Source organism: Pezoporus occidentalis, unplaced genomic scaffold (assembly GCF_034315485.1).
Source record: "Pezoporus occidentalis ecotype Australia unplaced genomic scaffold, CSIRO_AGI_Poc_V1 ctg83, whole genome shotgun sequence".
Lineage (NCBI taxonomy): Eukaryota > Metazoa > Chordata > Aves > Psittaciformes > Psittacidae > Pezoporus > Pezoporus occidentalis.
In genome coordinates, this window is record NW_026916192.1 from 979,150 (window position 1) to 994,115 (window position 14,966).

The 14,966-nt window shown below is 48.9% G+C and overlaps 1 protein-coding gene across 3 annotated transcripts in view; it reads left to right on the forward strand.

Moving 5' to 3' along the window:
- The first annotated feature begins 4,975 nt into the window (after positions 1-4,975).
- RALY (RALY heterogeneous nuclear ribonucleoprotein) overlaps positions 4,976-14,966 on the forward strand; it is a 118,301-nt gene continuing 108,310 nt past the window's right edge. For 2 of the 3 annotated variants that reach the window (XM_062604142.1, XM_062604140.1), the window contains exon 1: positions 5,602-5,776. The gene's annotated coding sequence lies outside the window, so the exon portion shown is untranslated. Of the gene's footprint in view, positions 4,995-5,601; positions 5,777-14,966 lie in introns of those variants that run through there. The other variant, XM_062604141.1, reaches the window with a different exon arrangement.

The window sequence follows — 14,966 nt, forward strand, 5'->3', positions numbered from 1 at the left end:
GGTTAGTTTTACCCTACTGATGATGTGGTGTTGCAATAGTAATCCTGCTCAGTACGAGAGGAACAGCAGGTTCAGACCCCTGGTGCGTGCGCTTGGCTGAATCCCACCTAGACGCAGTGATACCGCAGCACCGCCGGCGCCTCGGTGTGCTCGCGATAGCGGTCGCTCGAGATTGACCCAAGAGATGACAGCGTTGTTCAGAATGCGTGGGTTAAAGTCCTTCCTCAATCTTCGTTAGCAAAGACAGGCCTTCCTCATAGGAGAAGGAAACTCCTATCTTCAAACCTGGGCTGATGGAGCTCGTCTAGCCTTGTCAGGTCTTCCGTCAGAGAGAAGGACACTCTTACAAAACCTACGACCTGCGGACTTTGCTGTCACCGTCCTAGCTAGCTAGGCTGTGGCAGTTAAACCTCAGGTGTAAAGGATGGGGCCAGTTCTGTGCAAGCTGCCCTCACCTAAAAAATCCACTGCGCAGGCTGGAAGGGCTCACTCCCACTTGTCTGTATGGACAGGCGAGGGTCTAAACAGTAGGTGACAAGGTGCATGGGAAGCCGCAGATCCAACCTTGCATGTGGGTGGACCAGCGTATGGGTAGCTCGAGATCACTCAGGAGATGACAGCCCTGGTCGGACACTCCCTGATTGCCTAAGCACCCTTTTCCAACCAGATTTGCATATCCCACATGCCCTTGGTCATCGTGCTTGTAGTAAGTGCGGTTAAAGCCCTTCCCAAATCTTCGCTCGCAAAGCCAAGCCATCGGTCAATCAATCATTTGTCAGGCTCTCAAAGCAAACAGAGGAAATGTTGATTTGGGAAACCCTGCTGATACCCATAGGGTAGCAGATTTATTGGCACTTGTGCCCAGGCACCATCCAAGGGAGGAGGAAGGAAGAAGTGCTACCTGGACAGGTGTCACTGACATTTCTGCTCTCTTCCCCCAGGACAATCATTTAAAGCAGTCACCTTCGCTTGATAGCTCATAAACTACCACTACTGGAGCTGGGCAGTGTGTCTGGACCAATAACACCTTGACAGACAATGTGATATTTTCAAGGAGAATATGTTGTCAGTGTTGTCAGCTTGATTGTTTAACCTCCAACATTAGGGCAAAGAGGTTCATTTTGGATGATCCTTGGCACTAATATTCTTTCGCTGCTTCCCCCTCCCCATCATGTTGTTTTTCATTCTTTTTAAAGGGAATCCTGTTTGTGCTCTTCCTCGTTCACAGCTTACAAGCTGCTGCATACCCTGGAAGAGGTGCAGTGAGTGCTTAAGAGCATATCTTTGATTTCCTCACTTCAACAGCAGTAAGAAAACATATGACAATAAGCACAGGCTTTGTTTTCAGCCCTTCCTCAGCTGCATGTACTGTGTAGTTCCTGGAAGAAAAAGCACTTGGATATATACAGGAACAAAAAATGATGCCAGTATTAATTTCACACTGTGCAGGTGTTCCTGCACTCACTGTGTGCAGGAGGCGTGAAACTGCAGCCCTTCCCCAAGACAACAGCTTATGTATACAGCAGAGCCACGTTAGAGACAAATGCTTTTTGAGATGGTGTTCACTGAGTTTCTCCTCTAAGGTGAACTCTGACAAGCCCCAGCTCGCCCCCCTCCCTCCCCCCCCCCCCAACATCCTTTTATTGCTTTTAGACCAACTTTGAGATGGGGTGGAAGAAAGAGATCTGACAGAGGGAAGTTCCAAGGTCAGCGCTGCTCACCCCTCACTGTCATCCCACTGAGCTCACAAATTGGTGTTAACACCTCTTGGAAGAAACAACAAACATAAAAGGAGAACTTCGCCTGCCCTTGGAAGCATCCCTATTACTGGGGCAGCTGCTGCAGAGCCTGAGGCCAGTAGGGCTGCAAGTGCAGACAAAAACCAAAGCCTGTTCAGCCCTGCTGTGGTGTCCAGCCCCTGGCAGCATCCTGCCCAACTGCCAGAGCAAGGAGGAGAAAGCTGCTTTCTCAGGCAACTTATTTTCTTCAACCATCATAAAGCACTTATATGTTTTTTGTTCCACTGCTATTAGAAATCCATTTTTCCAGAATGATCCTGTTTCTTGTGTTTTAAACAGCTCCTTATAACAGGTCCTCATGGTGTGGAAAAGAGAGTTAGGAGCCTTCGAGATGCACCTCCACCCCCTCCACCAACAATTCTCTTTCATGGGATTCATAAAATCTATTCTTGTTGCTGCAGATTGGCCACGGTGTGACTTTAGAGAAAATTCTTTCGATGTTGACACTGTTGCTTCATTGTTATTCCTCCTGTACCAGTGGAACAAAATGAAAAATTCATTAAAAATGGAGGGGAAAAAAAAAGGAAATCAAACCCACTGACATTTCTCTATCTCCTAGCACAAAAATCAAATGTAGAAGGTTGAAATCAGGGCAATGGGGAGAGTGGAGTGACAGGGTTAAATGTCTGAGGGACCATAGCCACATGCTTAGTGTCCTGGACAAACATGCTGATTAAAATGACCTGTTACTTCTTTTACAGGGTCCCAGTATCAAATCAGGGGTCAGAGAGGGGTCTCACAGGAGGACTTGTTTTCTCAGGAGGTCTCAGCATGCAGAAATCCCTTGGATTTGGTCCAGGAGCTCCCAAGCAGTGTGCTTGGCTTTCAGCCCCTCTCTCCCAGGGCGGCAGGTCCCCATGCTCTCTCCTTCCTGCCAGGCTGGCACCCAGGTCCTAAATGGCCCCAGGTTCCCAAGGACATCGCCTCCAGTCTGGTCTGCCCCATTTTTCCAAGCAGGGTAGCAGGGAGAGGACACGCCAAGGAGGAGATGTGGAAAACCAAGGCATGGACAGAGGCTGCTGGCAATGAGACCCCAGGACCAGCTCCTCCAGCATACAGCTCATGGGGTCCAAGCACCTCCTTATCTAGCAATGGTGTTGGTAATGGGGGGACTCTGCAGGCAGCTGTGCACAGCCCCATGTTGGCTTCTAGAGCCTGACTGAATTTCATGGTCTGCAGTCTCAAGGACACCTTCTAGGGCCTGGAGGGACTGATCCTATCACAAGGCACAGACAAAGAGGAGCTCTGCTGTGCCCTGGAACCTTCCTCACCAGTGGGACCACAGCAAAACTGCTCTGTGTTGGTCCTTCAGCCTTAGGACCAGCATGTGATTTCAGGGCAGACAGACCAATGTACGTGGAACAACAGGCCCCCAGATCAGAGGACCAGAGTTTCCCCCATCTAGCCTTTCCTGGAATGAGGTGGACAAGGAGCCTTGTCCTAGTGACAGAGGTGGGTGATAAGCATCATCTAGTGGTCCCTTACACAGGATCCCACACCACCCCATTTACCTTGGGGCTGGCAAGGATTTTGGCATGGGCTCCTGGCATCCAAGTTGGGACATCCCAGTCTAGATGGGTGGCTCCAGGCAGGTTAGGGGTGGGTTGTACTCTACCTGGAGGCCAGTTACAAAGAGCAAGACATCCCGTTATAGAGGGAAAGACTCCACAGTGGGATTTTGTGGCTTTTCAATTCTCTTCCCAAACCTGCTGCAGGTTTGCTGTGTACCTGCAGCCCTTTATGCTGATGACAGCTCTCAACCTCCATCATTACCACCACATTACTTTTTCATTCCATTGAAGGGGACACTCCCAAACCTAACAGTCTAAACCTCTCTAAAAAATATAATTATGAAAGAAAAACTTTCCCAGGATTTCTACTCAGAAATGTCACAGGGGAAAATGATTCTTTTTGTGATCCAGAGACTTCAAAACATCCACACTGCAGGTCTCTGTGGGGCACCTTTCTTCAGGGTTATTAATAAGAAATAATTGCTTTAAATGCACAAAAGTATATGTACTTTCTATTCCCTTCCAAAAGCCCTGCATCACTTGTCCTTAATGAATAATGAAAGATGCTTTTGTGTTATTTCCCACCCATAGACTTTCAAGTGATTGTTAAGCAATAAATAGGATTTTAAAGAAAATCAGGGTTTGATGAAAACTTAATTCTGGACTAATATGAGACGCACCTGCTTTGGCAGCAGCTTACTGGTGTTACTGCGGATTATTGTGTGAGAATTTGGGTCAATGAATGTCCCAACACTGGGAAAACATCACAAAATTGTTCTGAAATGCTACTGTGTAGCTCTAGGAATTAGAAAATGGTGTCCTTTGATCTTCCTTCTGGAAGGAAACCTGGAGAACATCTCACCCAGGATATGCACTCTGACACCCTGGAGGCAGGACTGATTCACTGCCTCCCCTCACTCTGGGTGCTGATTTAGCGTGGGAAGCAAAACCCAAGGAGGAGATAGGTTTCTGAGGAGCGAGGGAACACAACATCCCATGCCAGACTGGGGTATGTGGATTTCAGTGGGAAAGCCAACGTATTCCACTGGGACACTGATGCGGTTTTGACTCTCAGCCCTTTTTTTGGGAAGCTCACTCTGCAGGGGAAAAAATGAAGCTTGAAAGAGATGTGTGAGCTGCCCAAGGAAAATTAAGCTGAAATAACAGTTAATGCTTCAGGTTTGGCTTGGTGGGTACCCAGAGATCTTGCCTCCAGCCCAGGGTCAGTCAGGTCTTGATGCTGGTGAGAGTTCATCTCATTTAGAGATCTCCTACTACCGAACAACCCGGCCTTTGGAGGCATCTTCTGAGCACCTGATCCTCCCACCAGCCTCAGCAGGAGTGAGCACTCTGCTGGGTAGTTCTGTGTAACTGAGCACTTAAAACACCACCGTGGTTACGTTGGGATCAACGGAGAGTACTCCGAGGGGATATTTGCCTCTGCCTTGATCCCCAGTTGATCACCTGCGCTAGGGCGAGATCTCAGGAGCGTTTGAACGGGGACATGCTGGAGCGTTGCAGCGAGAGGAGAGATGCTGCAGTAAATGTCCCAGTGACTGGAGCGTGCTGGGACCACACGTGGGTTCGTAGTTCAGCCGGTGCTGCCTTATTCCTTACAACATCTCCGCGTGGGTCTGTCCCAGGGCTGTTACCGTGTGAGCACCGAGTGAGGAAACGACTTTAGGTAGGAAAAAGTCTGATTCCCGAGAGAACGGTTTCACTTCGTGAGCGCGGTGCGCAAACAGAGCAAGAGAAGCCGACCTGGAACCGCTCCGTCACCCAGAGCACCGGGGCCGGACGAGCGGCAGGGCTGGAGTTCCAGCGGCCGCCCCCAGAACCCGGCGCGGGCAGCGGGTAGGAGCCTGCGCCCAGCCCGAGGAGAACGGGGTTTGCTCAATAGAGGAGCGCGCTGGTTCCCACCGCGGGACCGGCACCGACCCCGACACCCCCGGACCCGCCGCCCGGAGCCAGCCCGCGCCCCGCCACCCCGCCCGGCTTGGACTGTTCCACCGCGCCGGCTGCCGAGCGAGAGGGGAGCGGGGAGGGGGCGCTGCCCTGTGCCGAGGCCCGGCAGCACGGCACGGTACGGTGCAGCCCCGAGGGACGGATGCGCTCAGGCAGCGCCGCGGCGGCACCGGGGAACGGGCACCGGCCACAGGCACATACTTCCCCCTCCTCCGGCGTTTGCTTCCCACCCCGCCGGCGCGGCGCTGTGGTACGGTCGGCGGGAAGGCGCTGGAGCGGCGGGGCGGTGCGCGGCACTGTGCCGGCGGCTCGCTCGGGGCCGGGGCTGGGGCCGAGGCCGCTGTGCTGCGGCTCGGTACGTGTCGGTCCGCAGCGCTGCATCGGGACCCGGCAAGCCGCTCGGGGAGCGCTTCCCTGCCGCGCACACCGCACCCCCCGGTGGACGGGGCTGCCTCTTGAGAGACGGAGCGAGCTTCCCCGGGGCTCCGCTGCCGGCGGGCAGTGAGTTATTGCCTTCTTTATTAATGTTTTACTGCAGTCTTCTCTTTTTTTTCCTGCTATTCCATGGATTTTCTTACGTGTGTTTTGCTGTTTGTGGGGGGTTTTCCTTTCTTTCTCCCCGTTTTCCCCTATTCGCTGGGAAGCGGGGAGGAAGCGCGAGGTTGGCCCTTGCGGGATGGGAAACTTCCGCGCTTGGAAGCGGCTGCCGGGTGAAATCCCGTCCCCGCCGCTGCCCCGGTGCGGAGCTGGCGGTGCCCGCTGGCTCGTAACGCGGGTCCCGGGGGAGTCGGTGCGGGGGTGTCGCGGGGGGACCGGAGCGATCGCGAGTTACTTGGTGTCTCTTGCGGAGCTGCTCGGGCCGGAGACGGGGGCGAACTGGTGGGACCGGTAGCACTGGTGGGACCGGTAGCACTGGTGGGACTGGTAGTACTGGTGGGACTGGTAGTACTGGTGGGACTGGTAGCACTGGTGGGACCGGCGCCGGAGCCCGAGGGCTCGGAGTACCCACGTCTGCTCCCCGGAGCGGTGGTGTTGAGCCCTGCGAGCTCAGTTTCTCAGCGTTTCACAATGTTTTCTGCCGCGAATACGTTCGGGTTGTCAATTTCTGTGTTTGAGATGGTGGATGGAAGTCGCGTGTTTACTCCGGGCTGCTGTCACAATGCCATATGCCAAACCGTCAGGGTGGTCCTGCAGCTGAGTCCTTCTGTGATAACAGAGCATAGAGGCTGAGATAGAAATTGTGCCAACAGTGTGGATGTGCGCCTCTATTTTCCTGACTCTGCTGCCGAGTGTGAAGCTCAGATTTGTTTCCCAGCATGGGGAAGATCCGGGCAGTAAGGCTGAGCCAGGGAACAAGCCTGCACTGGCTTCGTGTTCCCCTGCTTTCCCACGTTCTCCAGTAGCTCTTATCTGGGGTTGGAGTGGAGACTGGAATCAATAGCATCATGATTGACTTTGGCTTACTTTTGAGGCCAGAAAAAAAAAAAGACCCTTTTATTTCGTATTAAAGAAGTCCTTGTTGTCTTTCCCCTGCAGATAAATACCGTAAGGTATCGGTAGCTGATGCTAGTGTTTGACAGGGTGAGCAGTGTATGTTTGCCACTGCTGGTGGCTTTTGCTGGGCTGGCAGGGGCCATGTGAGCATCGGGGCTGGTATTTACTGTGGACCTCAGCGCCCAGGCTGAGCCTGTTTTCTCTGGCTCTGAGCAATGCTGGCCGTCATTTCGGGGGAGCAGTCATGGGGAGGAAGGTGTAGGCTTTGCTGCAGGACCTCTGGACCATCCCTGCTGCAAAGAGGAAACCTGCTGGCTTCTACAGGTGCTTCCACAACTGGTTTCTATTCCTCAGTTGAGAAGGGGGAAGTGGCAATTCCACTTGCATTTTGTCCCATCTTTTATTGTGTGATTTGCTCTGATTTATGCTCTTTGTGTTTAATTCTGTGCTAAAGGATAGGGAAACAGTTTGTTTTCTAGCAGCAGAGCTCTGGGATGAGGAGCCTGCACTGACGTGGTGCGAAGGATCTTCACGGGTGGTAAGGAACCTGTGTCATGAGCAAAACCTTGGGTTAAGCCACAGCAGTGTTGCTCTGTAGCATCCTTTTTGGGCTGCCTACTCTCGGTGACAGCTTGTCACAAGGTTTATCGCTCCCATTCCTGGGAGCCTTTTTATGACCCTTGTTTTTGGTGAGCACCATTTGGATCAGCTGTGTGTGATACCCTTCTTCAGGATGTAAAGACAGACACTCATTTAGCTCACTGTGCTGTGCCGTGAAGGATGCGGTATTCTGCTTGTGTCAAGCCTAATGTTGCAGATGGGCTTCAGGGGAATGGCAAAGCAGAAGAAGGTGGGTCTCTTAAGAGCCACTTTCTTTAGAAAAGGCAGATAATAGGCAGCAAGTTCTGGAAGGATGTTTTATTTGGGGATTGTAAAGAGAGGCTTAGAGCTCTTGCCAGTAAACAGTTTATGTGGCATAAGTGAAGAGACTTGATCACTCATAAAAATAACTCTAACACATTCCCAGTGCCAAGAGAGCTTTCGGCTATCGTTGTCCCGAATTATCAATAAAAGCAACAGAACTTTTGATTTGAGTTCTTTATTGATGGCTGCATAAGAAGTTTTCAGACCTAGATGTAAACTTGCATCTACTCAAAGAAAATGGCCTATGGATATAAAAAGCTTTGATATGCTAAAAGTACTGCAGAGTTATCCAAGATGTTAATTATGGGTATTAGAAATAGCTCTGTTTGAAGAGATTTGCAGCTTTTCCTTCCTTGTCCCCTCCCATTAAGTTACTGTCTTGCCCAGCACAGGTTTGTGTCCCTGTATTTGAAGAAACACAGAGGTATTGATTGCAGAATTGCTTAAGTGAAGAGGGGAAAAGAAACAAGAATCATATTTGGAGCCCAAGTTTTGATTCCAAAATGAGCTGCTCATTCTTTTCACAGCTTGAGGTTTGTGGTGGAAAGGTTGAAAACACCCAGCCAGAAAAACATGCTAGAAAAAAATCTGAAACAAGCTAAACAGAGTGAAATTCAGGATGAACTGTCATCAGAGTGTTTATAAACCTACTGGAGAAAAGGGAGGGAGGAAGCGTTTGGATCAATAACAAGTTCCTTTTTATAACTGTAGCTCTTTAATCATATAGTTTAAAAAAAAATCCCCAGTCCTAAATGTGTGCTTTTTGTACCTGTGTTGATAGCTGAGGCTAAATCTGCAGCGTTCATGCTGATGTGGGTAATCTGAATCAAGCTGAATAGTAAAGAGGCTCTTAGGAGAATCTGAAACCCGGGAGGCATTTTTCAGACCTGAGTTATGTCACTTTTTTTAGAGGTGCCTCAGGCAACTGCATTTTAAGAAGACAAAGCTTTTGTTTTCAAGCTGGCCTAGAAAAAATGCCAAGGATGAATCCCAAATAAAGGCTTTCAGAAGTTGTCATTTGTGATTAAGTTGATTTTGCTGTTGTGCACAGAATGCTGCCGCCTTCCTCAGCGTGGTGTCAACTCTGTCCGTTTTTATTTTTGCCATCAGTCCTGGCCTATCTGTTTAATTCAAGTGAATAATTTTACATGGTGGTTCTCACCTGAAAGTGTGTATTTAATGGGGAGGTCAGATGTCTGCTAGCTCCATCATCCCAACATAAAATTAATTGTATGTGCTTTGCCAAAGGCAGAATTGAGGTGACACCAGGGCAGAGATTGACTCCGACCCTGCGTTTTGCAGAATTAACATCTGCTTGCAAGTGTCTAGTTTTGCATTTAAGCTGCTGGAATTATCAAAGCCACGGCTTGTAATGCTGAGCAAAGACTGTTTTCCTCTGCATCTCTTAGGAAATCCTCAGCTCGATGCACGCAAATGGTGAATCTAAAGCTTTTCTTGTGGCTTCTCATGTTTCTTGTGGCTTAAAACAATCAGAAATAGTATCCTGTTGTTGCCAGGGTGTGGGCAAACAAGAGAAGCTACTCCTGTGGAGCCTGAGATGGGAGATAGTGTGCATGATACAACAGATGATGCTGAAGCATGGATGTGGAAGAGTATATTGCCTGCAATCTATAGTTTTGTAAGCTCCCAGTGAGGTCCTCCTTGCTTAAGGAAGGTGGAATAGTGGGAGTATTGTAATGACTTCCTTTTCTTGGACAAAACAAGAGCAATTTTTGTCTTAAAATCTGACCACTGTAAAGCAGCATTGATGTTATTAACGACGACTGAAGCTGTATCGCCTGGGCAGGAGGTATCCCTGGGGTTAACCTCCCCCTGAGAGACAACTGCTTTCTGTGGCTGTGCCTGGCTTTGTTCTGGATATCCAGGGAAAGGCTATAAGGGCAGCGTGAGTCATCTTTTTGGCTCTTGTGTAACACTGTTCAACACAAACAATCCTGTTTGTTCTGCTTATTGAGGTCTCAGAATATCTTCCAACATGAGGATGTAGATGCACAGTCTCCAGGGGACCCGCTGGGCTGTTGAGGCTGTTCCAGAGTCAATCTGGCACCTAATAATGATGCTATCTTTTTTAAATAGCAGACCTTAAGAATATATTGGAACCAAATACTGACATAGAGCAAGATGTGCCAAACTCAGTTTCAGGAGCATTGCTACAGGGTATTTCCTTTACTGACCATCCATTTGTAGCCTTTGCCAGTGATACTGCACTCTCCTTTTTTTTTTTTGTTCCCAAAATATGGTTTTAAAATAGAAAACATAACGCCTTCTCTTTCCTCTAAGAAAACAAGAATGATGTAAACAGCATAGGCACCTCTCGACTACATCTGTGTGAATTCATTGATTCCCTGGTGAAGTCTGCAGCATCATCTGAAGGTGGTGTGTGATGGTCCTGAACAATAGGCACTGAGAAGTGCCGTAGCTTTATCTGATGCTTTTGCAAGCAGCTTTTATTTCTACATACACAGCCACAGTGGGAATGAATGTGAGCTTATCTTCTGACTGCTGTTACAAGCAGAGGAAGAATGGTGAGGCACGATGTATGAGCAGGAGCAATAACTGGGGCAGTGCAGCTCCAGCTCCTGCTGTGTCAGGATTAAGTGCCTCCTGCTGCGTCCCAGCTTCCTTGGAAGGAGAACATCCTTCCATGTGGGGGTCTGCCTGCGGTGAGAGCTCCTGAACATGGATATAGGGAAGACAGTTTCTGCTGGAGAAGATAGTGTGGAAACGATGGCGATGGACACTTGTTCTGGAAGCTGGGAATAGATCCATGGCATTATTCATGTTAATGCATAAATTCCTGAGTTCAGGACTAGGCAGGCAGAGGACATAAGGTGGATAGAGGTGGCAGTTTCAGATGTTCCCCTCCTGAGCTCTTGATGTCTTTACTAGGCTGAATCTCATGCCTTTCTTCTGCCTTCATTTGTGGGAAAAATGCTTCCTCTAGAAGGATATGGGTAGCACTGGTTCTGCCTGCCCTCCTGCACGGGGAGAGAGTACCTCTGCTTGGAGGTGTGAGGGGGCTGAACTCAACTTGTGGATGAAAGTCAGTGTCTGGGAAAGATACGGATGATCTAGTGCTCCAGTGAAGAGTTTTGGACTTCGACCATGTGGGGCTGCATGGTGGCAACAGTGGATATCGTATGACTGAACTGGCAGGCAGTGCTGTCCCTTTCACCTGGCCTTCCCTCTCTTCTCAGTTGCATCCTAGGCTGGCCAGGAGTTCAAGGTGACTCTCCTGGTCCAAGATATGGCTGCTATGTAAGAGATTGCAGCTCGGACATAATTGTTGTGGGGTTTTTGTAGATAGATGTGAGAAAATCCGTGCTTGCTCTGGGACATACCATTGCAGAGCTGACGGTGCTGCATGGCCTGACGGAGCATGTTCCTGCTGGAAGGGTAGCGTTGTGGTGGTTTGGTGGTTCAGCAGCTCCTGGTTTCTGTCCCTGGAGCTGTATCTGCTTGTAAAACAGGTGTTTGCTTGTGACTGTTGGTTCTGCAGCCATGCGCAATGCTTAGAGGTCTTACAAGCTCCTGAAACGCTCTGGGGAGCTGGTGAGAGCTATGAGCGCTGCAGGAATCCTCTTGAGCTTTCTGGTAACTTAGGTTTACTTTTTCTATTTATATTTTTAAACTTTTACTCCAAAGTTTAGTGTGCAACTGTTGCAAATGCATTTCAACAGCCCAGTCAGACTTTGCCCTCATCTGTGCTGGAGCTGAGAGGCCCCATGCGTTCTCTCCCAGGCTGGTACCCAAGCCTAGGACCAGACCTGCAGGCATCATTGCAAGCAGGGCATCCATGCAGACACAGGTATGGGTCGCTGTAGATCACTTCACAAAGATGGGACCTAGACTGTGGACCTGGCTTTGAAATTTCAGTGCTTATAAAACTACTGAAAGATCCTTGATACAGCTAATCTCATGCAGTCAGCGTTTTTTCTTTAGCTCCAGTAGCATCTTGGCACTCACAGGGCACAAGTGATGGTGAAGAGCAATATCCGACGGTAAATTCCTCTGGAAGGATGCCCTGTGAAGCTAATGCTGTTGAACAGCTTCACGAGCACATGGGGAATGACTGCTGCCATTGCTACACATCAAAGGTGGGCTTTGTGGTTTTTCTCTTAATTAGGAATGGAGTGCTTTCCTCCAGATGGGCTCCCCAGCCATTTGATTGTGGCATAAACAGCTTTTTCAGGGAGGGCACATTAATAAGCTGGAATTTGCTAATACCTCCTGTGAGCAGAACCACACCTCGTGGCAGGAGAGAGGCAGGAAGGGCTTAGATTTTAATTAAAGTTGTTGTGATGAAGAAATTAAATCTGGTCTCTGGCCCTGCTTGTATTAGGAGGGGAGAGCTCAGCCTCCCTGAACCGAGCTATTAGCCACCTTCTGTTTGCCTAGGAAAAAAGGCAATTTCTTTGTCAGCTTTTCCCCTGGCTCCTGGGCCCTGTTTGCTTGTTTGTTTTCAGCAGCTCCCCAAATCACTTTGAAGATGGGCTTAAACATTGATCACCGCTTACAGTCCTTCCTCTTTGTTCTGGCAGCAGGCGTTATAAAAGCTGTCCTAAATTACCTCTTTTCCCAAATGAACGGGCTGTGTATGTATATGGCCCAGAAGAGTAAAGGTCTTTCAGGCACAGTGTACATCAGCTGATGTCTCTGCTCCCAGTTCTCTTGGATTCAGGTTCCAGCCTGGTCTGGAAAGAAGCAGGCATCCAGGAAGGGAAAAACCAATGTGCTACTTAATTTCAAGGTAAAAGCTACTTAAGGGTCTATTTGCTGAGCAGGATCCTGTATACAACAACTTGCCCTCCCTTTATGGCCACAGTGGGGTCTTTTCTTGGTTGGAGTGGTGGGAAGTCTCTGCTGGGTGATGCTGTGCAGCTGGTGGGATGCAGCAGTGAAATGATGCCTGGCATTGGTAGCTGCTGGCAGGCTACTTTGGAGGAGAAATGTTGGATCTCTTCCTTCCTTTCCCATTTGAGCACTGAGACCCGCCAGTGATGGGAAAAAATACCCCATAACAGCAAAGCGTTTATTCTGTTTCAAACAGGCAGGAGACAGTGGAGGTGGCTGATTCAGTGTGGAAGACCCCAGAAGGTGCAGTTTAAGAGGAAGCAAGATTTAATAACTTACATAGCACTTTTCTGATGGCTGCTTTATGGCTGCAGATACATTTTTGTTAGCACTTACATGGTATCAGCTCATACCTACCCCTTTCCTGAGTAAACCTGGGTCTTGAGTACCAGCCTGGAAGAGAACTTGGGAGTGCATAACTGACTTGTTATTTAGGTGTGTTATCACCCTTGTTCCTGTACCATATTCCAATATACTTGTGAGAGGAGCTCCAGGAGGGCTCGGGGTGCAGATGGGTTTGTCCGGCTAAAGGTTGCCAAGGAAATGGGTGCTGTAGCAGCCTGAGCAGTGGGGGAAAAGGCTGTGTGTGGACTTGTAATAGGGGCTGGCCTCTGCATTCATTACTTGTATTATCATTTCCTTCTGCAGTTCAATTTGCAGATGCTATATCACCATCCAATTTTGTGTGCTTCCAGCTGATGATGTATGCCTGCTCAAAGACTGATTTGCAAGAGAGGGGAAAAACGCTGTGCTTATGACCTCAGGATTAATAGATTTTAGCCATGAATATAGCATAAACATCTATGTTTTATAGTTTGTTGTGAGGTACTGGTGCATGGGATTCTAGTTCTGCAAGTTGTGGGCTTTTATTCATCAAGTTATGTGAGGAATTTATGGCTTCCCCCAAGTCTTCACAGCTGGGTTGGCAATCTGTAGCATGAGGAGTAAATATTAGTTTGAGGGCTAAGCATTGTATGTTTACACAAGGCTTCTCTCGAAGTCCCAAAAAGGAGGATGAACTCAACAGGCTGCTCACACTGAAAAGTTGCCACGTCTTGGGGCAAAGTGCAGTTGGACAAAGCAGCCCAGCTGTATCTTATGAATATAGACACTTCTTTATTTCTTGGTTGTAATGGAAGAGGAGCATTACCAAGCAAGCATGTCTGCAACCTGTAATGATGCAACAGTGACGTGAGGGAGAAAGCTTCATGCAATGTTGGAAAAGAGCCTTTAGACCCACTGAGTTACTGTTTGAGAAAAGAAAATGCTTTTGTAAGTTCATGCCCTCTGCCTGTGCTGAACTGATGCCCTTATGTGGAAGAAACAGGCTGATGCCCACAAGGTGCTCGAGCCTAATTGCAGGGAGTGAGGACGTCTGCTTCTAGTGCCTGGTTTTTAAATACCCAGGTAAGAGCAGGCAGTAAATTTGGATTTTTTTTTCTTATCCTGAAGTTTGTCAACTTTCTATTTTGCCATCTGAGCATCCCAGTCATGAGCAAGTAGACTGAAGACTAACACATAAAATAGATGTAAACTCATTTGCTTTATTCTTGTTTAGTCCTTGAATTTAGTTTGTGTCAGTTTGCTACTCGGAATAAAGGAGAACAGGAATATTGGGAAGGCTTCCCGGCCTCTAGAGTCACCAGCATCCTGGTTCTTGTCCCTTCCCTGGGTAAAAAGATCCATATTGTTAACACGTACTAAAAATCTGGAGGACTTGTTCACCGATCCTTGGCTTATTTCTTTATCAAGTACTTCAGATACTTTCATAGAGCTTCAGCTAAACCCCAGTGTGATAGTATCTGCAGCTCTGTGCGCATAGCTAGTGAGAATTACTCGCGGCTCCGGAGCGAATGCTCTAAATATATAAAAGGTAGGAGGGCATGTGACTTGGCCTGACCTTGGGTGGTGGCAATGCTGGGAATGAAGCCAGTTTCCTTGCTCCCAGTTTGCGTGCTCAGACGTTAGTTTGTGTGCCTCTCCTCCTGCAAAACCTGCCTGAAAAACCAGACTTGCAGCCGAAGTGGTTGCCGGTGTCTCGCGTGCCCGAGCCCAGCCTGCCGCCTCTCCCTGTGCACAATTCCCATTCCTAGAGGCTTTTCCCTGTCACAGCTGATTTTCTCGCGGTGGGGCTGGACTCTGGGAAATGCATGGCATGTGGTATTTAGCTCAGTGCAGGAGGTTACAGCCATTTCTTCAAGGCTTAGTGTTGGCTTGTGAGGAGGTAACCCTCTGCCAGGCACCTTCCTTACTAGGATCTTGGCAGAGCCGGCTGGAGCGCCTTCATTTTGTTTCGTGTTGCTGCATCTCCTTATTTTCCTACCTTTTATTTTGTCTCAGGATTAAACTCTGGGATTCTCTTGCGACAGCAGGCACCTTATGCACTTGAGCGTTTGGC